Source organism: Dasypus novemcinctus, chromosome 17 (assembly GCF_030445035.2).
Source record: "Dasypus novemcinctus isolate mDasNov1 chromosome 17, mDasNov1.1.hap2, whole genome shotgun sequence".
NCBI lineage: Eukaryota > Metazoa > Chordata > Mammalia > Cingulata > Dasypodidae > Dasypus > Dasypus novemcinctus.
In genome coordinates, this window is record NC_080689.1 from 120,284 (window position 1) to 146,307 (window position 26,024).

A 26,024-nucleotide genomic window follows, 5' to 3' on the forward strand; every position below is an offset into this window, starting at 1 on the left:
ATGTGTATCAAAATTGATTTTTAAAAAGACAAAAAAATTAAAAAAGAATAGTGGTTGAAAACTTCCCAAATCTGATGAAAGACATAAATATACACATGCAGGAATTCCAACAAACACCGAGAACAATAGCCTCTAAAACAACTAAACCATGACACATTATAGCAAAATTGTCAAAATCAAAAGACAAAGAGAGACATGGATGTGGCTCAACCAACTGGGTTCCCATCTACCATATAAGAGGTCCAGGGTTCAATGCCCAGGGCCTCCTGGTGAGGGCAAGCTGGCCCACACAGAGTGCTGACCCTCACAGAGTGCCAGCCCATGTGGGAATGCCACCACATGCAGGAGTGCCACCCTGCATGGAAATGCCACCCAGTGCAGGAAAGCCACCCCATGCAGGAGTCCTGGCCAACGTAGAGAGCTGGCACAGCAAGATGACACAACAAGAGACACAGAGGAGAGAAAATAAGAAGACATAGCAGAACAGGGAGCTGAGGTGGCACAAGAGATTAATCACCTCTCTCCCACTCCAGAAGGTCCCAGGATTGGTTCCCCAAGCTGCCTAATGAGAATACAAGCAGACACAGAAGAACACACAGTGAAAGGACAATGGGGGGAACAGGAAGGGGGAGAAATGAATAAAATAATTCTTTTTTTAAAAAAAAAGACAAAGAGGGAGTTTGAAATCAGGAGAGAAGTGACTTTTTCCATAGAAGGGAATCCTCAATAAGATTAACAACAGATTTCTCACCAGATCAGAGAGGCCAGAAGATAGTGGAATGACATATTTAAAGTCCTTAAAGAAAAACTGTCAACCAAGAATTCCATATGTGGCAAAATTATCTTCCAAATTAAGATAACATTTTGAATCTATATTAATGGATATACAATGTATAAAGATGAAATCAGAGATAAGAACAATATAATGTCTTAAACTTTACTTCCTAAACACAAGGAAAAAAAAAAAAGATAAATGGGAACTCATCAGATAAAAAACTTTTGTGCCTCAAAGGACTTTTATCATGAAAGTGAAAAGTCAATCTATTCAATGGGAGAAAATATTTGGAAACCACATATCTGATAAGGGTTTAATATTCAGAACATAAAAAGAAATCCTACAACTCAACAATCTAAAGTCAAACCCAATTAAAAACAGGACAAAAGACTTGAATAGACTTTCTCTAAAGATGATATACCAAAAAAGCACATTAAAAAGATGCTCAGCCTCATGAGCTATTAGGGAAATGCAAATCAAAACCACAATGAGATACCATTTCATACCCATAAGAATAGCTACTATTAAAAAAAACAGGGGCTTTAAATATTGGAGTTTTGATGTTGGAGTTTGATGCTGAAGTCTTAACCTGGAGCCCCAGGGAGAGAGACAGCCATTCGCCTGATAGTCTACAGCTGACCTTGTGGAGAAAACAGAGGAGCTGAGCCCAGAAGAACCCAGAAAGCCTGAATCCTCGCAGAGGCAGCCATCTTGCTGCTGTGGAAATAGACATTGGTGAGGGAAGCAACTTATGCTTTATGGCCTGGTATCTGTAAGCTCCTACCCCAGATAAATACCCTTTATAAAAACCAATCGATTGACGGAGGCAAGATGGCCGCTGAGTGAACTTCCCGGTTACTAGCTCCTGGAGGGAATAAGCTGGGAGGCGTCGGAGACTCCTTGGGACCGGGCTGTTTCGGGATTTTTCCTAGTCCCAAGGTGTTTGGACATCGATTTGGAGGGAAGGTAACAGAGAGGATCCATCTGTGAAATATACACGGAGATCCCAGCTACGTGTGGAGGATTCCCTCCTTGGGTAGGCAGAGCCGAGGCAGCTAGCACCGCGCGGAGCCCCGGCGGGCGGCGGCCAGGGTAGCCTAGCTGGGCCGCGGTGGGCAGCGGGCGGGGGATCCGAGCCACGCCGCGGTGGGTGGCGGGTGGGAGAGCTGAGCCTCGCTGTGCCACGGCAGGCGGCGGGCAAGGGAGCCGAGCCCAGCCGAGCTGCGGCGGGCGGCGGGCGGGAGAGCCGAGACGCGCTGTGCCGCGGCGGGTGGCGGGCAAGGGAGCCGAGCTCAGCCGAGCCTAGCCGCGCCGCGGCGGGTGGTGGGCGGGGAAGCCGAGCCGGGCCGAGCCCAGCTGAGCCGCGGAGAGCGAGGGGGCCGAGCCCAGCCAAGCTCGGTCGAGCCCAGCCATGCCGCGGAGAGCGGCGAGTGGGAGAGCCGAGTCGCACTGCGCCGCGGAGGGTGGCGGGCAGGGAAGCCGAGCCCGGCCGGGCCCTGCTGAGCCCAGCCGAGCTGCGGCGGGCGGGAGAGCCGAGCCGCGCTGCGCCGCGGCGGGCGGCGGGCGGGAAAGCCGAGCCCAGCCGAGCCCAGCCGAGCCGCGACGGGCGGGGGACCCGAGCCCAGCCGAGCCTAGCCAAGTCCAGCCAAGCCCAGCCGAGCAGCGGAGGGCAGGGGACCGGAGCCCAGCCGAGCCCAGCCGAGCCCAGCCGAGCCTGGCGGCGGGGTTTCTGTTCTTTGTTTTTTGTGGTTTTTTTTGTTTTTTTTCATTTTTTATTTTATTTTATTTTTGTTGTTGTTGTTGTTTTTTTAATCCTCTCTTTCCTGTCCCCAATATTCTTTTTATACTATTTTATCTTAACAATACAATAGGTCCTACAGGAAATACCTCACATTTGCTGGGTTTCCTCACCCTCCACTGCCTCATTTCTCTGTGAATAGATTTAGCCTATCTACACTATCCCCTTTCCCCTACAACTTGATATCCTCCACCATCTGCTATCTCTCCTATATTCCATCTCCCTTTCTTTGATCCACAAAGTGTCTAACTCTTAATTTCTAATACCTTTGTTTAGTTTTCCATCTGGTATTCATCCCTGAAACTATTACCTTTCTTTTCTCTTTCCCTCTCTCACGGAAACAATAGCCTCTTAGTACGTACCACATTCCTCCCATATTCAGTCGTCTACCTCATTATAGGTACTTTCCTACTACTATAACTCTACACAATTTACATGATCTAACCTCCATCCTCCCAGAACTCATATTGTTGCTTTGTTAACATATATCACCAATACTACTTCACACTTTTTCCTCCCTTACACAATTGCCTTTCCCCAGCACTAATACTTTCCTTTAAAGTGAGCTTAACTAGCAATAAGAAATTGGAATAAGAAGAACAAAGTGACAAAGAGAAGATATAACACTTATGCAAAAACAACAGCTAATTAATCTCCAAGACTAGACAAAGAAGCTAAGGAACTGATTAAACCCGTCAAGAAAAAATGTTGACAAGACAGCAACAAAAATCTACAAACCAAACCAGTAATCAGGAAAACATGGCTGAATCCAATCAGGAAGGGGGGCAGGACTTCGCACAAGCAATGAAAGATCTCAGAACATTTATCACCGACAAATTTGATGAAGTAATGAAAGAGGTTAACAGCATGAAGACAACACTTGGAGGGGAAATTGCAGACATGTGCAAAAAAATAACAGATATGATGGAAATGAACACCACAATTCAAGAAATCAAAAATACACTTGCAGCAAATATCAGCAGACTAGAAGAGGCAGAGCAGAGAATTAGTGATGTGGAAGACAGTGCATTGGAAATCAAACAGATAGTAGAAGTGGTCAATAAAAAGGTAGAAAAAATCCAGATAGGACTTAGGGACCTGAATGATAACACAAAACGTTCAAACATACGTATTATAGGCATTCCAGAAGGAGAAGAGAAGGGAAAGGGGTCAGAAGGACTGTTGCAGGAAATAATGAATGAAAACTTCCCAAATCTACTGAAAGAGACAGATGTACATATCCAAGAAGCACAGCGCACTCCACTGGTCATAAACCCCAACAGGCCCACCCCAAGACATATACTTGTCAAATTATCCAATGCTCAAGACAAAGAAAAAATTCTAAAAGCAGCAAGAGAAAAGAAAACCATCACATACAAGGGAAACTCCATAAGATTAAGTGCTGATTTCTCATCTGAAACGATGGAGGCAAGAAGGCAGTGGTATGATATAGTCAAGGTACTAAAGGAAAAAAATTTCCAACCAAGAATACTCTATCCAGCTAAACTAGCATTCAAAAATGATGGAGAGTTCAAAATATTCACAGATAAACAGAAACTGAAAGAGTATATCAACAAGAAACCTCCCCTTCAAGAAATTCTTAAGGGAGTTCTGCAGGAAGAAAGGAAAAAACAGGACAGTCAGAGATGGAGGAGAGTGTAAAAGCAACAAGAAAGACAAAAATAGAAGGGGAAAATAAAATAATACAAACAAAATATAACAAACACAAATCCAACCAAAATATGGCTACCATAAATAACTCTCTAAACGTAATAACACTGAATGTCAATGGACTAAACTCACCTATCAAAAGATTCAGACTGGGACACTGGATAAGGAAATACGACCCATCTATATGCTGCCTACAAGAGACACATCTTAGACCCAGAGACTCATGGAGGTTGAAAGTGAATGGCTGGAAAACAATCATACAAGCAAACAACAACCAAAAAAAGGCAGGAGTAGCTATATTAATATCAGACAAAATAGACTTTAAATGTGAAACAATTGTGAGAGACAAAGAAGGATACTATATTTTAGTGAAAGGGACAATCTGTAAAGAAGATCGAACAATCATAAATATTTATGCTCCTAACAAGGGCACCTCTAAATATGTGAGGCAAACGCTGGAAAAACTAAGTGAAAGAATAGATGCATCTACAATTATAGTGGGGGATTTTAATACACCACTATCAACTCTGGACAGAACATCTCAAAAGAGAATCACTAAAGAAACAAAACATTTGAACAGTATATTAGAAGAGCTGGATCTAATAGACATATATAGATCATTACACCCAAACACAGCAGGATATACATTTTTCTCAAGCACACATGGAACATTCTCCAAGATTGACCATATGCTAGGCCACAAAGAAAGGCTTAATGAATTCAGAAAGATTGAAATCATACAAAACAATATCTCTGACCACAGTGGAGTGAAGCTGGAAATTTGCAAGGGACAGAGACCCAGACTCCACACGACAATTTGGAAATTAAACAGCACACTCTTAGAAAAACAGTGGGTCAAAGAGGAAATCTCAAAAGAAATCAATGACTACCTTGAAACAAATGATAATGATAACACAACATACCAAAATTTATGGGATGCAGCAAAAGCGGTACTGAGAGGGAAATTTATAGCCATAAATTCATATATCAAAAAAGAAGAAAGAGCAAAAATTGGAGAACTAACTGCACTTTTGACGGAATTAGAAAAACAACAACAAAGTAACCCAACAGGAAGAAGAAGGAAGGAAATAACAAAGATAAGAGCAGAACTAAATGAAATAGAAAATAAGAAAGCACTTGAAAAGATAAACAAGACAAAGAGTTGGTTTTTTGAGAAGGTCAACAAAATTGACAAACCTTTAGCGAGACTAACAAAGAAAAAAAGAGAAAAGATGCAAATACACAAAATAAGAAATGAGAAAGGTGATATCACCACTGACCCCACAGAAATAAAGACTATCATAAGAGGATACTTTGAAAAACTATATTCCAACAAAAATGACAATTTAGAGGAAATGGACAAATTCCTAGAAACACATAAGCAGCCCATACTGACGAAAGAAGAAATTGATGATCTTAACAAACCAATCACAAGCAAAGAGATAGAATCAGTCATTAAAAATCTCCCAACTAAGAAGAGCCCAGGGCCAGATGGCTTCACAGGTGAATTCTACAAAACATTCCGGAAAGAACTAACACCAATCCTGTTGAAACTATTCCAAAAAATCGAAACAGAAGGAACACTGCCTAATTCCTTCTATGATGCCAACATTACCCTAGTACCAAAGCCAAACAAAGACACCACAAGAAAGGAAAATTACAGACCAATTTCTCTAATGAACCTAGACGCAAAAATACTTAACAAAATACTTGCTAATCGTATTCAACAACACATTAAACAAATTATACACCATGACCAAGTGGGATTTATTCCAGGTATGCAAGGATGGTTCAACATAAGAAAATCAATCAATGTAATACACCATATAAACAGATTGAGAGAAAAAAACCACATGATTATATCTATAGATGCAGAAAAGGCATTTGACAAAATACAGCACCCCTTCCTGATAAAAACACTCCAAAAGATCAGAATACAAGGAAACTTTTTGAACATGATAAAGAGTATATATGAAAAACTGAAAGCCAACATTGTTTACAATGGCGAAATCCTGAAATCCTTCCCTCTAAACTCAGGAACAAGACAAGGATGCCCATTGTCTCCGCTCCTATTTAACATTGTCTTGGAAGTACTTGCTCGAGCACTGAGACAAGAACCAGATATAAAAGGCATTCAAATTGGAAGGGAAGAAGTCAAAATTTCATTATTTGCAGATGATATGATCCTATATATAGAAAACCCTGAGAGATCTACAACAAAGCTCCTAGAACTCATAAATGAGTTTAGTAAAGTCGCAGGTTATAAGATCAATGCGCAAAAATCAGTAGCATTTCTATACACCAATAATGAGCAAGATCAGGAGGAAATCAAGAAACAAATACCATTCACAATAGTAAATAAAAAAATCAAATACTTAGGAATAAATTTAACTAAAGAGGTAAAAAACTTATACATCGAGAACTATACAATATTGTTCAAGGAAATCAAAGAAGACCTAAATAAATGGAAGAATATTCCCTGTTCATGGATAGGAAGACTGAATATTATTAAGATGTCTATCCTACCAAAACTGATCTACACATTCAATGCAATCCCAATAAAAATCAACACAGCCTTCTTTAAGGAACTAGAAAAACTAACTATGAAATTTATTTGGAATAGAAAGAGGCCCCGAATAGCCAAAGACATATTGAAAAAGAAAAACGAAATAGGAGGAATCACACTTCCTCACTTCAAAACATACTACAAAGCTACAGTAGTGAAAACAGCATGGTACTGGCATAAGGAGAGACACACAGACCAATGGAATCAAATTGAAAGTTCAGATATAGAACCTCATGTATATAGCCATATAATATTCGATAAAGCCACCAAACCCTCTCAACTGGGAGAGAATGGCCTATTCAACAAATGGTGCCTGGAGAACTGGATAGCCATATGTAGAAGAATGAAAGAGGATTACCATCTCACACCTTATACAAAGATCAACTCAAGATGGATCAAAGACCTAAATATAAGAGCCAAGACCATAAAGACCTTAGAAAGCAGTGTAGGGAAACATCTACAGGACCTTGTAATAGGAAATGGCTTCATGAATATCACACCAAAAGCACGAGCAGCAAAAGAACAAATAGATAAATGGGACTACCTCAAAATTAAAGCCTTCTGCACCTCAAAGGAGTTTGTCAAGAAAGTAAAAAGGGAACCCACACAATGGGAGAAAATATTTGGCAACCATATATCTGATAAGAGACTTATAACTTTCATATATAAAGAACTCATATATCTTGAAAACAAAAAGATAAACAACCCATTTAAAAAATGGGAAAAAGACTTAAACAGACACTTCTCCAAAGAAGAAATACAAATGGCTAAAAAGCACATGAAAAAATGCTCCAAATCTCTAGCAATCAGGGAAATGCAAATCAAAACTACAATGAGATACCATCTTACTCCCATAAGATTGGCAGCCATGAAAAAAACAGTAGAATACAAATGCTGGAGAGGATGTGAAGAAAGGGGAACACGCATCCATTGCTGGTGGGAATGCAGAAGGATCCAACCATTCTGGAGGACAGTTTGGCGGTTTCTCAAAAAATTATCCATAGATTTGCCATATGACCCAGCAATACCACTGCTGGGTATATACCCATCAGATCTGAAAACAAGGACACAAACCGATATATGTACACCAATGTTCATAGCAGCATTGTTCACTATTGCCAAAAGTTGGAATCAATCCAAATGTCCATCAACAGATGAGTAGATCAATAAAATGTGGTATATACACACAATGGAATACTACTCAGCTGTAAGAACCAATACACTACAATCGCACGTGATAACATGGATGAACCTTGAGAATCTTATGTTGAGTGAAGCAACTCAGGCATTGAAGGACAAATACTATATGACCTCAATGATATGAAATAAGTTAAGTGCCTCAGAGAGCTAGAGTCTGGAAAAGTGGCTTACAGGAAATCGGGGGGTGGAGGAAGGATGTGAGTTAATGTCTGCAGGGGTGGAATCTGTGATGAGCTGGCGGTAAGTATGAGCACAAAGAAGGGACAAAATGGGGGCAAGGGGTTACCTTCGGGTGGGGTTTTCTGGGTTTGAGGGGGGCTGGGGATGGGAAGAGGGGTAATATTGTCCAAGAAATAGGTGGGAGGGAGGGGCAACATACGAATATGGGAGAGTGTCAGAAGTTCGTTGAGAACTAAATGTTGAGTAAAACGTATCAAAGTATAAGTAGGAGGGTTACCTGGTTAGGACGCTCAGGGGGTATGGTCTGATGCATGACAGACTCTGGAGGGAATAGCTGAAGGCTCATTTTGCCAAGGTGGGTTCTACCATTGGGTGGGGTGGACCCATATCCTGGGGAAGACTAATGCCGTTGAATAGAGAGAACTGTATCTCTCGTGAGAAAGGACGGCTCCCAGGGCATTAGATTGGCAGGCGTTGTGGGCCCTAAGGGGAGGGGAAAATGGATGTGGAATGGATGGAACAAAGGTAAATAAGGGGGCAAAAGAGGAGTTATGTGAGTGTATATGAGGATGAATATAAAACAGCTAATATTACACCAAAAACATATAGGGGATGACAGACTAATAATGAAAACCATAAGTCAAAACATAGGATAACTAAAAAATTTAGAAAACTGTACAGCCTAAAATATGGACCACATAGTAAGCACAAATGTCACCTTGTTTGAAAAGTATAGTGTTGGAATCTGTACATCAGTTTCAGGAAATATGATATGAATAAGTTAAAAGATTATTGCTGTGCAAGGGAAAAGATTTTATGGTGGATCTGGGGAAATACTGTATATTGTATATATGAATTTCGGTGATCTAAGACTCTTCTGAAGCTGACATTATGTTGGGATTCACTTTACGGGAAGTTTTGGATCACAGAGTGGTTCAACAATGGCAGCGGAGGAATACTGATATGGGATGTTATTGACAGGATATATATGGTTGACAGGGAGTTATACAGGGCATATGCCCAGGGTATATGGTAATGTCTATATATACTCATAGTGGAAACAAAAACAACAGCTGGGGGGGTACTGGGCTCCTGGCCGGGGGGGTCACTGTTGTGGGTCCTGGGAGAGCAGCGGCAATCCTCCAGGTGCAACAGCAAGAACCAGGAAGGAAGGAGGGCCCAACAGTGGGCTCATGATACTAATGGTTACACTTTTGAGCCTATACACCTGCAATAAGAACAAGGCCTAGAGTAGCATTGTGCCTGGGGGTTTCCTCCTGACAGCCTGCATGTTACTCAAATGTGGCCACTCTCACAGCCAAACTCAGCGTGTAGATGCGATGCATTCCCCCCAGCGTGGGACATGACACCCGGGGATGAGCCTCCCTGGCACCGAGGGATCACTACCACATACCAGCTGAAGAAGCAACTAGAAAATGACCTTGAATTAAAGATTCAATGCGGAACAGCAGAATATACCTGTCTACATATAATGACATGACTTCAGGAAGCTGTTTGACCTAATGTAAGGGGGAAATGGAAAGGAGAAATGAGATTATAAGGCTGTGAGTCTCTAAAAAAGAGTCTGGAGGTTGTCAGAAGGAATACCCCTATGTACAACTGAACAGAGTCTAAGAGACAGATAAGGTAGATACAACCCCAGGTATTGGTTCTTTTGAGGGATAAAGAGACCCACGGGTTCTATGGTCATGGCAGAAGGGGTTCACTGCCATGACAGATAGCCCTTCTTTGGAGCTGGTGTTTCTGCGTGATGGAATTGGACTCAGAGGGGATCTCTTTTCACAAGACTTGCATGCTACTTTATTGGAATTGTAGTCGGTGCTGGGTTTAAGATATATGTAGGGGATTTGAATCTCTGGACTGATAATATGACACCCAGGCCCAGAGCCTCAACAGACTTCAGCTCCTACACTTTGATTTATTGGACTTACTCCACTCAGCTAACATGGAGTTGAAGAAGGTCAACCACCACAACATGGAGCCTAGAATGTCTACAACTGGAAGCGGGAGGAGTGCATCCAGTACCCATATGGAATCTAAGCCCTCACTTGACATAGATGTGCAAGGGACACAACCAATCCAATGTCCACAGAGAAAATGTGGAATGGGTGTGGGAACGGTAGCCATGGTGGCTGCTGGGTGTGGGGAACGGGAGGAAGAGATGAGATGTGGAGGCATTTTCGGGACGTGGAGTTGTCCTGGATAGTGCTTCACGGACAATTACGGGACATTATAGATCCCCCCAGGGCCCACTGGATGGAACGTGAGAGAGTCTGGGCTATGATGTGGACCATTGACTATGGGGTGCAGTGATGCTCAGAGATGAACTTACCAGGTGCAATGGATGTGTCATGATGATGGGAGAGAGTGTTGCTGTGGGGGGAGTGGGGGGCGGGGGCGGTGGGGTTGAATGGGACCTCATATTTTTCATAATGTAATTAAAAAAAAATAATAAATAATTAAAAAAAAAACCAGGAAGCAGATGTAGTTAAGTGGTTGAGTGCTTGCCTCCCATGTGTGAGGTCCTAGGTTCAATCCCCAGTATCTCCTAAAAAATACAGAAAATTATAAGTGTTAGACTGTGGAGAAATATGAACGCTTGTGGGAAACAAAGGCACGGTGGTGCTGTTTCCATGGTTATGCTGTTAACACAGGAATGCAGCAATTAAGCCTTTCAGGTCAACAGAACTGAAGCTGCCTGGGGCAGGAAGAAATATGAGAAAACACATTTTGCAGTTTGAAAGAGCCCTAAGACCTTGTACTCTGAGATAAGATTTTGTAGTCCTGCAGCTTGTGAGAATTTTTACTGTACAGCTGCATGTTATTGCTTATGCTTACAATAGCTTGAGTTTATATAATGCCATTTGGAAATAATAAAGTTGTCTGATGAGCTCGATGACTCGATGCTCTCAGACCCCCTGATCCCAGTCTTCTCTTTGTCTTTCATTCCTGATACCATTTGGGTCAACGATTCTGACAAAAATGGTGCAGCCACTGTGGAAAACTGGCAGTGCCTCAGGAAGCTAAGTATATAATTATCATATGACCTGGCAATCCCATTTCTAGGTATATACCCAAAAGAATTGAAAGCAGAGTCTCAAACAAATATTGGCACACTGATGTTCATAGCAGCATTATTCACAGTTCCCAAAAGATGGAAGCAACCCAAGTGTCCATCAACTGTGAATGGATAAGCAAAATGTGGTATATACATACAATGGCTTATTCAGCCATAAAAAGGAATGGAGTTCTGATACATGCAACAACATGGATTGAACCTTCAGGACATCGTGCTTAATGAAATGAACTAGAAGCAAAAGGACAAATATTGTATGACCTCTTTGATAAGAAATAATTAGCATAAGCAAACTCAGAGTCAGAATCCAGGATATAGGTTACCAGAGGCTGAGTTGGGGGTTGGAAATGGTGAGTTAATGCTTAAATTGTACAAAGTTTCTATTTGGGGTGATTGTAAAATTTGGTAATGAACAGTTAACAGCACTGAATTATGACTATGGCTAAGAGGGGAAATTTTAGGTTGTATATATGTCACTAGAATAGAACTTTTAAAAATATGATGTGTAACTTTTTAAGAAAGTAAACAGATTTACCATATGACCCAGCAAGTTTACTCCTAGTTATCTACCCAAGGGAAATGAAAACATATATTCATACAAAAACTTGTACATGCATGTTCATAGCAGTATTATTCATAACAGGGGAAACAATCCAAATGTCCGCCAATGATGAATGGATAAATAAAATATGGTATATCCAACAATGGAATGTTATTTGGCAATAAGAAGAAATAAAGTACTAATACACGCTGTAGTATGGATGAGCCTCAAAAATATGTTAAGGGAATGAAACCAATGGCAAAACACCACATACTGTATGAGTCTATTTATATGAAATGTCCAGAATAGACAAATGTATAGAGGCAGAAGGTCAATTAGTAGCTACTTAGGGATGGGAAAATTGGGAAGAAATTGCAGAGGGAAGGGAAAAGTGATAAAGAATACAAAGTTTCTTTTGGGGGTGATGGTTAAACAATTATGAATATACTAAAATGCATTGAGTTTTACACTTTAAGTGAGTAAATTGTATGGTATGTGAATTATATTTCAATAAAGCTGTTACTAAGGAAAAAATCATTGTGTATTTCCACATACTAGCATAATGAAATCAAAAAAGGAGATAACGAGAAAAATTTCATTTACAATGGCACTAAAAAAAATAAAATACCTAGGAAGAAATATACATAAATTACATAAAAATTGTGAGGAACAGATTGTACACTGGAGTCTAAAAAAATTGATGAAAAAATTAAAGACCTATATAAATGGAAAGACACCACATGTTCATGGATTGGACAACTTAGTATTGTTAGAATGTCAATACTACCAAAAGCAACTTATAGATTCAACAAAATCCCTATCAAAATCCCCAAAACCCTTTCTGCAAAAATGGAAAAGTTGATCCCAAAACTCGTGTGGAATTTCAAGAAGCCACAAATAACAAAAACAATCTAGAAAATGAAGAACAAAGTAGGAGGACTCACACTTCCTGGTTTTGAAACATATTACTAAGCTATAGTATCTAAAAGAGTGTAGGTCTTTGCCTAGGAGTTCCCTCCTGACAGCCTCCGTGTTACTCAAATGTGGCCAGTCTCAAAGCCAAACTCAGCATGTAAATGCAATGCCTTCTCCCCAGCATGGGACATGATGCCCGGGGATGAGCCTCCCTGGCACCAAGGGATCACTACCAAGTACCAGCTGATGATGCAACTAGAAAAGGACCTTGAATTAACGGTTCAGTGCGGACCAGCAGAATATCCCTGTCTACATATAATAACAGGAGTTAAAAATGCTGTTTGACCTAAATTAAGGGGGAAATGGAAAGGACAAATGAGTTTATATGGCTATGAATCTCTAAAAAAGAGTCTGGAGGTTGTCAGAAGGATTGCCCTTATGCACACCTGAGCAGAGTCTCAGAGACAGATAAAGTAGATACAACCCCAGGTATTGGTCCTCTTGAGAGCTAAAGAGACCCACAGGTTCTATGATCATGGCAGATGGGGTTCACTGCCATGTCAGTTGGCCCTTCTTTGGAGCTGGTGTTTCTGTGTGATCGAGCTGGACTCAGATGGGATCTCTTTTCACAAGCCTTTCATGCTACTTTACCGGAATTGTAGTTGGTGCTGGGGCTTAAGATATATCTAGGGGATTTGAATCTCTGGACTGACAATGATAGCCAGGCCCCGAACTCAACAGACTTCAGCTCCTACACTCTGATTTATTGGACTTACTCCACTCAGCTAACATGGAGTTGAAGAATGTCAACCGCCACACCATGGAACCTAGAGTGCCTACAACTGAAAGCAGGAGGATTGCATCCAATATCCATGTGGAATCTAAACCCCCTCTTGACATAGATGTGGAATGGACACAATCAAGCCAAGGTCCACAGGAAGGAGGAATACAGTAAGGATCAGAGTGGACTTAATGATATTCTACTCATGAACTATTGTGGTTAATAATTGAGAAAATGTGGCATTGATGTGGAAAAAGTGGCCATGGTGGCTGCTGGGTGCAGGGAAGGGGAGGAAGAGAAGAGATGTGGAGGCATTCTCAGGACTTGGAGTTGTTCTGGGTGGTGCCCCAGAGACAATTGCCAGATGTTGTATGTCCTCCCATGGCCCACTGGATGGAATGTGGGAAAGTATGGGCTATGGTGTGAAACACGGGACATGGGGTGCAGCGATGCCTGGAGATGTACTCACCAGATGCAATGGATGTGACATGATGATGGGGGAGAGTGTTATTGCGGGGGCAGTGGTGGGGTGGGGGCAGTGGGGGCGAATGGGGACCTCATTTTTTTAATGTAATATCTTTTTAAAAAATGAATAAATTGAGTAGAATTTGGAAAATAAAATAAAATAAAATAAAAATAAGAGTGTAGGAATGGCATAAGAATAGACACAGAAAAATGGAATAAAATTGAGTGTTCAGGAATAAACCTCTACATCTATGGTCAGTTTATTTTCAACAAGGGTGCCAAGTCCATTCATTCAATGTGGGAAAGAATGCTCTTTGCAACAAATGGGGCTGAGACAATGAAAGTACATATGCAAAGGAAATATTTTGGACCCTACCTCTCACAATATAAAAAACTAACTCAAACTATATCAAAAATCTAAATATAAGAGTTAAAATCATAAAACTCTTAGAAGAAAACCTAGGGGAAATCTTCAGGACCTTGTATCTGACAACAGATACCCACATATGATATCCAAAGCATGAGTGAAAAAAGAAAAAAATAAATAGGACTTCTTCAAAATTAAATCTTTTGTGAGTTAAAGAACATTATCAATAAAGAGAAAAGAAAATCTATGGAATGGGAGAAAATATTTGGAAACCATATATATGATGAGTTTAATATCCAAAATATATAATAAAGAACTAAAACTCAGCAACAAAAACATCTCAATTAGATATGGACTAAAGTTAGTAGCAATACTTTGATGATGCTCTTTCATAATTTGTAACAAATGTTTTACAATGTTGCAAGGTATTGGTGGTGAGATGATATATGGGAGCACTGTTTATGCATGTTTGTTTTCTAAGTTCACAACTTTTACTATACATTTGTTTATGTATGTCCATGTATGAATATTTACTTCAATAAAATTTTTAATGAAAAAAGGAAACTTGAAATGACTCCACTGATAAAGTGAAAAACAAAACAAAACATCCCAATTAAAAAATGGTTAAAGCACTTGAATGAATATTTCTACAAATAAGATATACAAATAAGTAATAAGCACATAAAAATGTTCAACATCATTAGCCATTAGAGAAATGTAAATCAAAATGATGAGATACCACTCCATACCAACTAATATGGTGATTATCCAAAAAATGGAAAGGTTGGAGACGATGAGGAGTAAAGGAAACATACAGTTGCTGGCAGGAATATAAAATGATGAAGTACCATACAATATAGTTTGGCAACTTCTCAATACATTAAACATGGACTTACTATATGATTCAGCAATTTCACTCTTACGTATATACCCAAAAGAATGGAAAACTGGTATTAAAAAAAACAAATGTACACAACTGTTCTTAGAAGCATTATTCACAATAGCCAAAAGGTAGAAGCAACTCAAATATCCATCGACTAAAGAATGGATAAAGAAAATGGTATATACACACCATGGTATATTATTCAGCTATAAAAAGAAATAAAAAATTGGGCCCAGTCTCAAAGCCAAACTCAGCATGTAAATGCATTGCCTTCCCCCCAGCATAGGACATGACTCCCGGGGATGAGCCTCCCTGGGACCAAGGGATTACTACCAAGTACCAACTGATGATGTGGCTGTGATGGATGTAGGATGACTGAATACCTGAAAGTAACTTGTTTCTCTCCCTGTTGCTAGGATACAAAGAAAAGAATTGTATGTAAATCAGAAGGTAATGAAATGCAACCCTCTCTTTGGCCCAAATTCCACTTTTGGTGGTCAAGAATATCCTGTTGAAGCAAAGAAGTATGAAAATCAGCTTCAACCAGTAGGCCAGACCTGCACAGAAGCAGCCCCTTGCTGCCCTCACGTCAACTTGCTTAATTAACATAGTAAAATTCCCACCCAGGGGTGGAGTTATCTGCCCCTTTCTTGATCATGCAATGTATGTGCAAGTGTGATTTCCTGAACATACTAATCATACAATTTATAACCAGCTATGTGTGTTCATCCATATGGATGAACACTAATACATAATCAAAGCAAATGCTAAATAGTGACTTGGGTATTTAAACAAGAGTGGAACTGCAGCATGGGAAGTCAGGTCTGAGTCACTTTGGACTGGCCTTGGCTCCTCACCTCTGCAGACATAATAAATGTGAGTTTGCCTAACTCTTGTGTTGAAGTTTTCTTCATGCCATCTCTGGTTATCCATAAAGGCCCTGCTTTGAGGTCTAACAAATTGGTGACCATGAAGGGGCTAAATAAATAAATAAAAATGGTAACCAGAGAATGCATCCAAGGTGAGCTGTGGAAGTGGTTGTCTGCACCCAGGCATCCCTGACTCCAGCGGCCACTCAGGATTTTCCCAAGGACTCAGGGGCTACCCAGGGCAGAGCCCCTTTCCAGCTGCCAAAGGAACAAAGGCTCATGAGGTTAGGACAGAGGACTAGATCATCTCCTTCTCCTGGCAGGTCAGTTCATTCCTTTATTCCTTACTCTTCTTGTTTTCGCTAATTGCAAGTTAGCATTTGGTTTACCTTCACTACGGTAGTGGAGGTTTGGTTACAGTGGGAGAGGTCTTAGTGGGTTTGAGTCCCACTTCCTCAATACCTTAAAAGGGAAACCTGCTGTTTGGCTTTGGCTAACTGTGAGTTAGCATTTGGTTTACCTTCGCTAAGGTAGTGAAGGTTTGGTGGTAGTGGGAGAGGTTTTGTGGGTTTGAGTCCCGCTCCCTCATTCCCTTTAAGGGGAAGCCTGCTGCCTTTTGTGCCTTTACTTTTGGCTATTCTCTCTCTCTTTCCACCACCATGGGGAACGAGGCATCAGCACCTGAGTGCTCACCACTAGGATGCATCCTGAAAAACTGGTCTAAATTTGGGGAATCTGGGTTACAGAAAAATTAATTAATCACTTTTTGTAATGAAGCTTGGCCTAGATATAGATTAGATGACAGAGAAATTTGGCCAGAAAATGGGACTTTGAGTTTTAATATTACACTGCAATTGGATTTGTTTTGTAAACAGCAAGAGAAATGGGCAGACCCATTTGTTTAAGTGTTCTTTGAGTTGTGGAAAGATAAGGAAACTAGAAAGAGTTGTGGGTTAATGTTGTGTGGGCCCCCTTCAGCCCCAGTTACAAAAACAGTTGAGGTCCTGAGATCCCCTCTCTTAGAACCCATTGATGCAATTCCTCCTTTCCCTCCCACAGGGACCTTTCCTCCAATCTCCCTCCCACACTCAGAGTGGAGCTGTTTTTGGCCAGGGTAGCCCCCCCAACCCAAAGGAGACTGTAGGTCAGTTCCTGCTCCAGCAAGTTCCAAATGGAATTGATGATCAAGGATGACCCCAAAGCTTTCTTTTCATCCACACTCCTTTCACCACATCTGGTTTATTTAATTGGAAAAATAACACTCCTGCTTATTGTGCAGATACTGAGAAAGTAACAACACTGTTTCCATTTTTGCCACACAAAATGTGGCTTATATACAAGCCCTTATAAACGTCCTCCTCACCCCCAAGGAAAGACGTATGGTCCTTGAAAAAGTGCAACAAGAAGCCAAGACATTGCAGCAGGTGGCACCTCAAAACCTTACATCCCCAAATGAGGTGGTCCCTGAAGCTGATCCTCACTGGAATCTGCATTCTTGCTGGGCTGTGGAAAGGTGGTCCAAAGCAAAAATCAATCACTAAATTACAGGAGATCCAACAAAAAACACACACAGCTTTAGTTGGTGGGGATGCAGAGCCCCTCCAGTGGCCTATGAATGTAAGCAAGCCTTTCACCAACTGAAGAGGGAGCTAATGAGTGCCCCTGCTCTGCAATTATCAGATCTCAGAAAATCTTTTAATTTATTTGTCCATAAAAAACAAGCTGTAACCCTTAGAGTATTAATTCAGAAATTGAGAGGTGAGCATCATCTGGTAGCATACTTTTCAAAATTACTAAACAATACTGCATAAAAAGGGCCAGCATGTTTAAGAGCTGTTACTGCAACCTATGTCTTACTACAGGAAACTGAAAAATTTACATTAGAACAACCCCTCACCATTCAACGCCCCCCCCCCCCCCATTGAATACTCACACTGCTTGAAGGAAAAAGAAATCTGGCTAACCCAAGGGAAGCTTGGAAAATATCAAGCAGCACTCCTAGACAACCCAGAAGTTAAACTAAAAGTTTGTGCAACCTTAAATCCAGCTTTTCTATTCCCATCAAGTACAGAGGAAACACCTATTCATAATTGTATAGAAATGCTAGAAGAAGTCTTTTCTTCCAGGAAAGACTTGCAGAATACTCCTCTACTAGATCCAGATTTAGAAATCTTCATGGATGGAAGTAGCTTCATTGAAGGGGGTGTTTGAAAAGTTGGATATGCTCTTATAACTGTAGGGGAAGTAATAGAAGATGCACCACTTCCCCAAGGGAGCTCTGCTCTTCTTAGAGCCCTCTAAAGAGGAGATGGAAAAAGAGTGAACATTTACACTGATTCAAAATATGCTTTTCTTGTGTGCACATGGGACCATTTGGAAGGAGAGAGGACTTTTATCATTTGGGAGGAAAGACATTAAGCATGCCACACAAATAACTGAACTTTTAGAAACAATAAAACTACCAGCAGAAGTAGCTGTAATGCACTGCCAGGGACATCATAAGGAAGACTCCTATGTAGCCCTATGAACAGGCAAGCAGACCAAGTGGCAAAAGAGGGTGCAAGAAAAGGCTACCCTCCTAGTCAAGTAGCTGCACTCATTAAACCTCAGATTCCTCAACATATAGAGGAAGTTTTATGTCTAGTCTATACCCCTGCAGACCTCAAACATGCAAGAAAATGGGGTTTTCAGGAAAATTCAAAAAAAATCAGAAAAAGGGGGTAAGTGGCTGCAAAACAGCCAAGGACAATTCTATCTGACTGAGAATCTAGTATATACCCTAGTCTCTTATTTCCACCAAACCACATATTTGGGACAACAAGCACTACTGAGCCTTCTTCACTGACTAATGGTGGGACCTCACCTTGCTTGAGCTGTGCAAAAAGTCTCTAACCAGTGTCTTTCCTGCCAGAAAAATAACCCAAAGGGAACACCATGGACTTCTTTTGGGACACAAAGTCAAGGGCTTGCCTCAGCAGAAGATTGGCAAGTAGACTTCACAGTAATGCCAAAATCATAGGAAATTTTAAGTATCTTTTGATATTTGTAGACACCTTTTCAGGGTGGGTGGAAACCTTTCCCTGCCACACAGAACATCATTCCACAGTAACTAAATTCCTCCTGCAGGAAATCATCCCGAAGTTTGTACTGCCCCAAACAATTCAGTCAGATAATGGGCCTGCTTTTATTTCAGCTGTGGTACAGGGTGTCAATCAGTGCCTTGGAATTAAGTGGAAACTACATGCAGCCTGGAGACCTGAGTCATCAGGGAAGGTAGAAAGAATGAACTATACTTTGAAGAAAACCTTAAGTAAAATTTGTCAAGAAACACAGTTGAAATGGACAGAAGCACTTAACCTAGCTCTCCTTCGGGTTAGGGTGGCCCCTAGAAGAGGATTTGAATTAAGTCCTTTTGAACTTATGTACAAAAAGCCCTTTCTGAGTAACCTGAAGGAAAAACCCAATTCACCAGTGACCTTAGAGGGAGCCCTCCATTTAAGTGGGCTTTGCAGTTAGGAGAGTTCCTTACCACCATGCACACATATGCAAATATGCATCTAAAATACCCCACTCCCATCCAGCATCCAGGTGGAATCTGAGCCTCCTCTTGACATAGAGGTGCAATGGACACAACCAATCCAATGTCCACATAGAAAAGGTGGCATTGGATTGAGAAAAGTGGACATGATGGCTGATGGGTATGGGGAAAGGCAGGAAGAGATGAGAGGTGGAGGCGTCTTTGGGACATGGAGCTGCCCTGGATGGTGCTTCAGGGGCAATCACCAGACATTGTAAATCCTCACAGGGCCCACTGGATGGAATGGGGGAGAGTGTGGGCCATGGTGTGAACCGTTGACCATGGGGTGCGGGGGTGCCCAGAGATGTACTTGCCAAATGCAATGGCTGTGTCATGATGATGGGAGGGAGTGTTGCTGGGGGGGGGGGGAGAGGTGGGGTGGGGGTGGTAGGGTTCAACGGGACCTCATATACATATATTTTTAATGTAATATTATTACAAAGTCAATAAAATAAAAAAATAATAAAATAAAATAAAATACCCCACTGACCAGCCTCACTGACCAGCCTCTCCAGCCCTTCTCAATCGGGGATCAGGTTCTTTTAAAAGTTTGGAAAAGCAACATCCTGAAGATCAGCTTAAACCCAAATGGGAGTGACCTTACACAGTACTCTTAATATCTCATTCTTCTCTTAAGTTACAGGGAATCAAGTCCTGGGTCCATCATACCAGAGCAAAACCCTACTACTTATCAGAGCCAGCAGATAAAGGAGATTCTGAGCCAGAGATCACACCAGAGCATGAAGCAAAATATGAGATGGAGCCAGTTGAGAACCTGCGGTTCCTGTTCAAGAAGAAAAATCTCCCACAAATACTAATCTTGTTCTTCTTACTACAGGAACCTGCCCGTAACTAGGCCTGAGGGAAGATATCACTCATCCTTCACACATGTTTTGCAAATCATCAAAAACCTCTACAATAGAACCAAGTATTGGCACTGTGTAAATTTGCACAATCACTATCAAGTAATGCCTAAACCAGATTACTGTGAAATGTTTCAGTTAATCTACACCTTAAAAGCAATAGCCAGAACAGCCTACTTAAACAAAATTCAACAGGCTTTTGTAAAAGCAAACCCCAAAACATGTAACACCACAAATAATTTTTAAAAGCCAATTAATCCCCTTGTTTACCTTTTTAGGAATCACAGCATTCGTTGATACTGCAGCCGCATCCCTGTACTTAAGTCGCCAACCTCTCCAAAGAAGTGAGAGCATTAAAAAACTAAAAAAACAAAGCCAATAATCTCATAATACAGGAAAATAATTTCCCCTCCTGGAACCCATCCAGCTTCACCAAGTGGCTGGTCCCCTTTGTTAATTATTATCCTTATTCTTTTGATGATTGCAGCTGTACTCATACCATACATGCAGTGCTTTAAATAAAAGCAGGTGCAAACTCTAACAAACTAACTTTTCCTCCTCTGACAACCCTCTTACTAAAGTTTTCTAAGAGCTCAACACCTATAATTTCATCAGGAAGTAGTTACAGAAGATCTGAGCTTTGTCCTTTTCCCCTGAGATAAGAATATCACCAAAAACTAGAAAGAGGGAATTGATGGATGTAAGATGACCGAATACCTGAAAGTAACTTGTTTCTCTCCCTGTTGCTAGGATACAAAGAAAAGAATTGTATGTAAATCAGAAGGTAATGAAATGCAACCCTCTCTTTGGCCCAAATTCCACTTTTGGTGGTCAAGAATATCCTGTTGAAGCAATGAAGTATGAAAACCAGCTTCAACCAGTTGGCCAGACCTTCACAGAAGCAGCCCCTTGCTGCCCTTGCATCAACTTGCTTAATTAACATAGTAAAATTCCCACCAGGGATGGAGTTATCTGCCCCTTTCTTGATCATGCACTGTATGTGCAAGCATGATTTCCTGAACATACTAATCATACAATTATATAACTGGCTATGTGTGTTCCTCCATATGCATAAAAACTAATGCATAATCAAAGCAAATGCTAAATAGTAACTTGGGTATTTAAACAAGAGTGGAACTGCAGCATGGGAAGTCAGGTCTGAGTCACTTTGGACTGGCCTTGGCTCCTCACCTCTGCAGACATAATAAATGTGAGTTTGCCTAACTCCTGTGTTGAAGTTTTCTTCACTCCATCTCTGGTTATCCATAAAGACCCTGCTTTGAGGCCTAACAGCTGGAGAACGACCTTGAAAAAAAGGGTCAACTCAGACCAGTAGAATATCTCAGCCTACATGTAATATCAGGAGTTAAAAATGCTTTTTGACCTTAAATAAAAGGGGGAAATGGAAAGGACAAATGAGTTTATATGGCTATGAGTATCCAAAAAAGAGCTGGGAGGTCATCAGAGGGGTTGCCCTTACGCACACCTCAGCAGAGTCCCAGAGACAGCTAAAGTAGATACAACCTCAGAATATTGGTTCTTCTGAGGGCTACAGAGACCCACAGGTTCTAGGGTCATGGCAGATGGACTTCAGTGTCAATTTCAGTTGGCCCTACTTTGGAGTTTGTGTTCCTGAGTGTGATGGAGTTGAACTCAGATGTGATCTTTGTTCACAAGCCTCTCCTGTCACTTTTACCAGACCTGTGGTTGGCACTGGGTTTTAGTGTATATTCAGGGGACCTGAATCTCTGGACTGTCCATGTGACAGCCAGGCCCTGAGCCTCAACAGACTTGCAACTCCTACCCTCTGGTTTATTGGACTTACCCCAGCCAGCTAACAGGGAGGTGAAGAAGGTCAACCACCACACCAGGGAGCCAAGAGTGCCTACAACTGCAAACAGGAGAATTGCATCCATCATCCAAGTGGACTCTAAGCACCCTCTCGATACAGAGGTGGAGTGGACATAACTATCCCAGGGTCCACAGAATGGAGGAATAGAGTATGGATTAGAGTGGACTTACTAATATTCTATTCTGGAACTATTGTGAATAGTAATGGAAGTAAATGTAGCATTGAGATGGAGAAAGTGGCCATGGTAGCTGCTGAGGGTGGGGAATGGGAGGAAGAGATGAGATGTGGGGGCAATTTCAGGACTTGGAGTTGTCCTGGGTGGTACTGTAGGGACAGCTACTGGCCATTGTATGTCCTCCCATGGCCCACTGGGTGGACTGGGGGAGAGTGTAAATTATAATGTGGACCATCAACCATGTGGTGCAGCAGGGCTCAGAGATGTATTTACCAAGTACAATGAATGTCCCATGATGATGGAGGAGGTTGTTGTTATGGGAGGAGTGGGGTGAGGGGGGTATATGGGGACCTCATAATTTTTAATGTAACATTAAAACAAATAAGACAAAGAAATTTTTAAAAAGGAGAAGAAATGAAGATCTCATACAAGCTGCAAAATGGATAAACCATGAAAATAATAACCTAAGTGAAATAACTTAGAAACAAAAATGTTGCACAATTCCACTTACATGAAGTATATAGATTAGGGAAATACATAGAGACAGAAAGGTTACAGATTACCAGGGCTTAGAGGTGGGGTAAGGGGTGGGGCTAACGGGTGGGAATTGTTGCTTCATGAGTACAGAGTTACTACTTTGGATGATAAAAAGTTTTGGTAATGGAGGGAGGTGACTGTAGCACAACACTGTAAATGTTCAAAAATACCATTGAATTGTACACTTAAAATTGCTTGAAATGGGGGAAATTGAAACAAGACAAATCACTGAAAGTGGTTCTCCTTGGCTCTTGATGAGTCCACAGGTGATACAGAGACTGCTCAGTTGTGGTTCAGTTGAGAGGTCAGTGCCTCAGTACTGAGTTGAAAGAGACTAAAAAAACATGGGGTGGGGGTTGGGGGGTATATGGGAACCTCTTATATTTTTTAATGTAACTTTTTTTGTGATCTATGTATCTTCAAAAATATATAATTTAAAAAATGATGGGGTGGGGAGTGGGGTATATGGGAAACTTATGTTTTTTTAATGTAATGTTTTGTGTGATCTATTAGCTTTTTTAAAAAGATAATTAAAATTAAATTAATTTTTTAAAATCAGCCTTTATGTATAGTCTGTGTGGAATTACTAATTTCAGGTGAGAATATTTTCAAAGAAGTTGATAAAACACTAAACTCAGTATAAGCTGAAATGGAATCTGGAAGCATGAATTACAACTATTATAGGTAAAAATATGTATGGAGGAGGAAAAGACAAATTGACAGGTCTGGTAAGACTGTACAGCATTTAAAGGCTATGGATCTTTATTGCATTGCTCACCAGCAAATACTGTGTGTAAAGTATTTGAATCTCTCATGTGCTAAAGAACTAAGAGAATCAATGTGAAATTCCTTGGCTCTTGTATACAAAACTATAATAGCATTAGTAGATGCACATTTGTGATTAATTTGGATGACAGGGAACACTTACTTTTCAGCTCATTAAATGAAATGGTGGTGTCCATTCTTCTCATTAATAAACCTGTATTACAAAAAACTGTACTTAGTTATTATTATTGTGCTTTGGGTTTAGTTAATAAAAACTTGTTTTTTATTTATAAATTTATGCAGTATATATGTTAACACAATAAAATAAAAACCACTTTTGAAAAATTGTTTTCTCCATTCTCTGTACTATCTGCACAGTTTTCTGTTAACCTAAAACTTCTCTACAAAAATAAATACATTAAGAATAAGATGTTCAAGATATATTAACAAGGGGAAATACCAAGTTATAATACAGTTTTATCAATCATTTACTGAACATCCACTTTATTCTAGGTTCCATGCTAGGTGTTTAGACAACAAAGGGGACAAAACAGAGAAAAATCCCTGACTTCCTGGAGCTTAGGTTCTAGTATTAATAAACAAATCACATGTAATATCTATTACTCAAGGTTGTCTAGGGAAACAACTGACAGGAGATATATTTAAATGATATGAGATTTTATAAACTATCTCATTCGACTGGGTATGCACGAATCCAAATTCTGTAGGGCAGGCTGTAAGCTCAGAACTCTGATGAAAGTTTGGGAACTCTGTTGAAGGCTTTTGATGAATTCTCCAGGAGATGTTGGTTGACTGAGGTAGAGCTGGAGATTTTCTCTTCTGCTTGCTGAAATAATCACTTCTTTCAATGCTTTCTACTAGTTGGATGAGACATCGCCCATTGCTGAAGGCAATCTCTTCAGTTTATTGTGGGTGTAATCAGCCATAGATGCAATCAACTCACTAATGACTTAAGTCCATGAAATGTCCTCACAGTAACAATTAGGCCAGTGCTTGCTTGATCAAACCACTGGGCACCATCGGCTGGCCAAGTTAACACATGAGCCCAACCATCACAGTCCACCCCTTGTCAACTGCCGGCCATACATGTCGATCTCTAAATAAAACCAATAACGGATACATTTTTTTGCCTAACAATACGTAACTGTACTGTGTACAACAGAAATGCACTAAATCTCTCCAGACGGGGTGCCAGTCCTTGGATAATATTCACTCTTAAACTTGAAACATGATATCTTATAACTTAAATACTATGACATGAAACTAATACCACTTATGTCATATGAAAAGGGAATAAGATAGGGGAAAAAACAGAGTTTTTAAATGTACATATACAAACATACAACAAAATAATGAAGAAATATTCATGACCATTACAGTCCTCATTTCTGTAACTGGTCATGTGTCTGTAGTTCATATTTATCACTACCTTCTTCTACTACCCATCCCATGTTCCCATTACCCTCAGCCAGCACCTCAGCTGGACATTGTTCTTTGCCTGGTGGGGTGACTCAAACCTTCATTCCTGAAGATTCTGGACCATTGGTAGTCCTGCTTGGATTGGGTTGTTGAAATTTTCCATTGATTTTAATCATAGGGCATGGTAGTACTAAGACATGCCCTAGAGGATCTTCTGTATTGCAAGCAAACTCTTCTTTACCTCCACTGTGTAACTGCAGTCCTATTTCCCTTTGATAGTCAGGATTAACCATTCCAGTCAGTACAGCAATTCCCTTATTTGCCTTTTGATTCAGAGGCATGGGGAGCCCAAAGTGAAAGTGGCAGTCTTAACTTTCATTCAATGAAATTGTTGTTGTGCCTCCTGGCAGAAGCACTCCTCCTTTTGGAACTAAAACCTGTAAGACAATAGAGCTTAAGGTCATAAGGATAGGAAGCAAAATTTTTTCTTGTGGATCACTAGGGGTAGTAGTAAGTTGTGCCACTCCCATCTCCACCCCTTGATTCCTGGTCCTGTGAATTCTGGATATGGGAGAAACAACACCATAGAGTGGATGCTGATTTAGAGCACACACAGCCTCATGGAGAACATCACCCCAGCCTGCAAAGTATTGCCACATAGTAGGCACCATAATTGAGTCTTCAAAAGGCCGTTTCACCATTCTATC

General features: G+C 40.7%; 1 long non-coding RNA gene across 1 annotated transcript in view; it reads right to left on the reverse strand.

Annotated features, from left to right (window-relative positions):
• Positions 1–21,195, reverse strand: part of LOC111762159 (uncharacterized) — a 54,409-nt gene extending 33,214 nt beyond the window's left edge. Inside the window, exon 1 of the long non-coding RNA XR_002795343.3 lies at positions 20,819–21,195. This is a non-coding gene — a long non-coding RNA (uncharacterized lncRNA). The remainder of the gene's footprint in view (positions 1–20,818) is intronic.
• Positions 21,196–26,024: the final 4,829 nt, after the last annotated feature.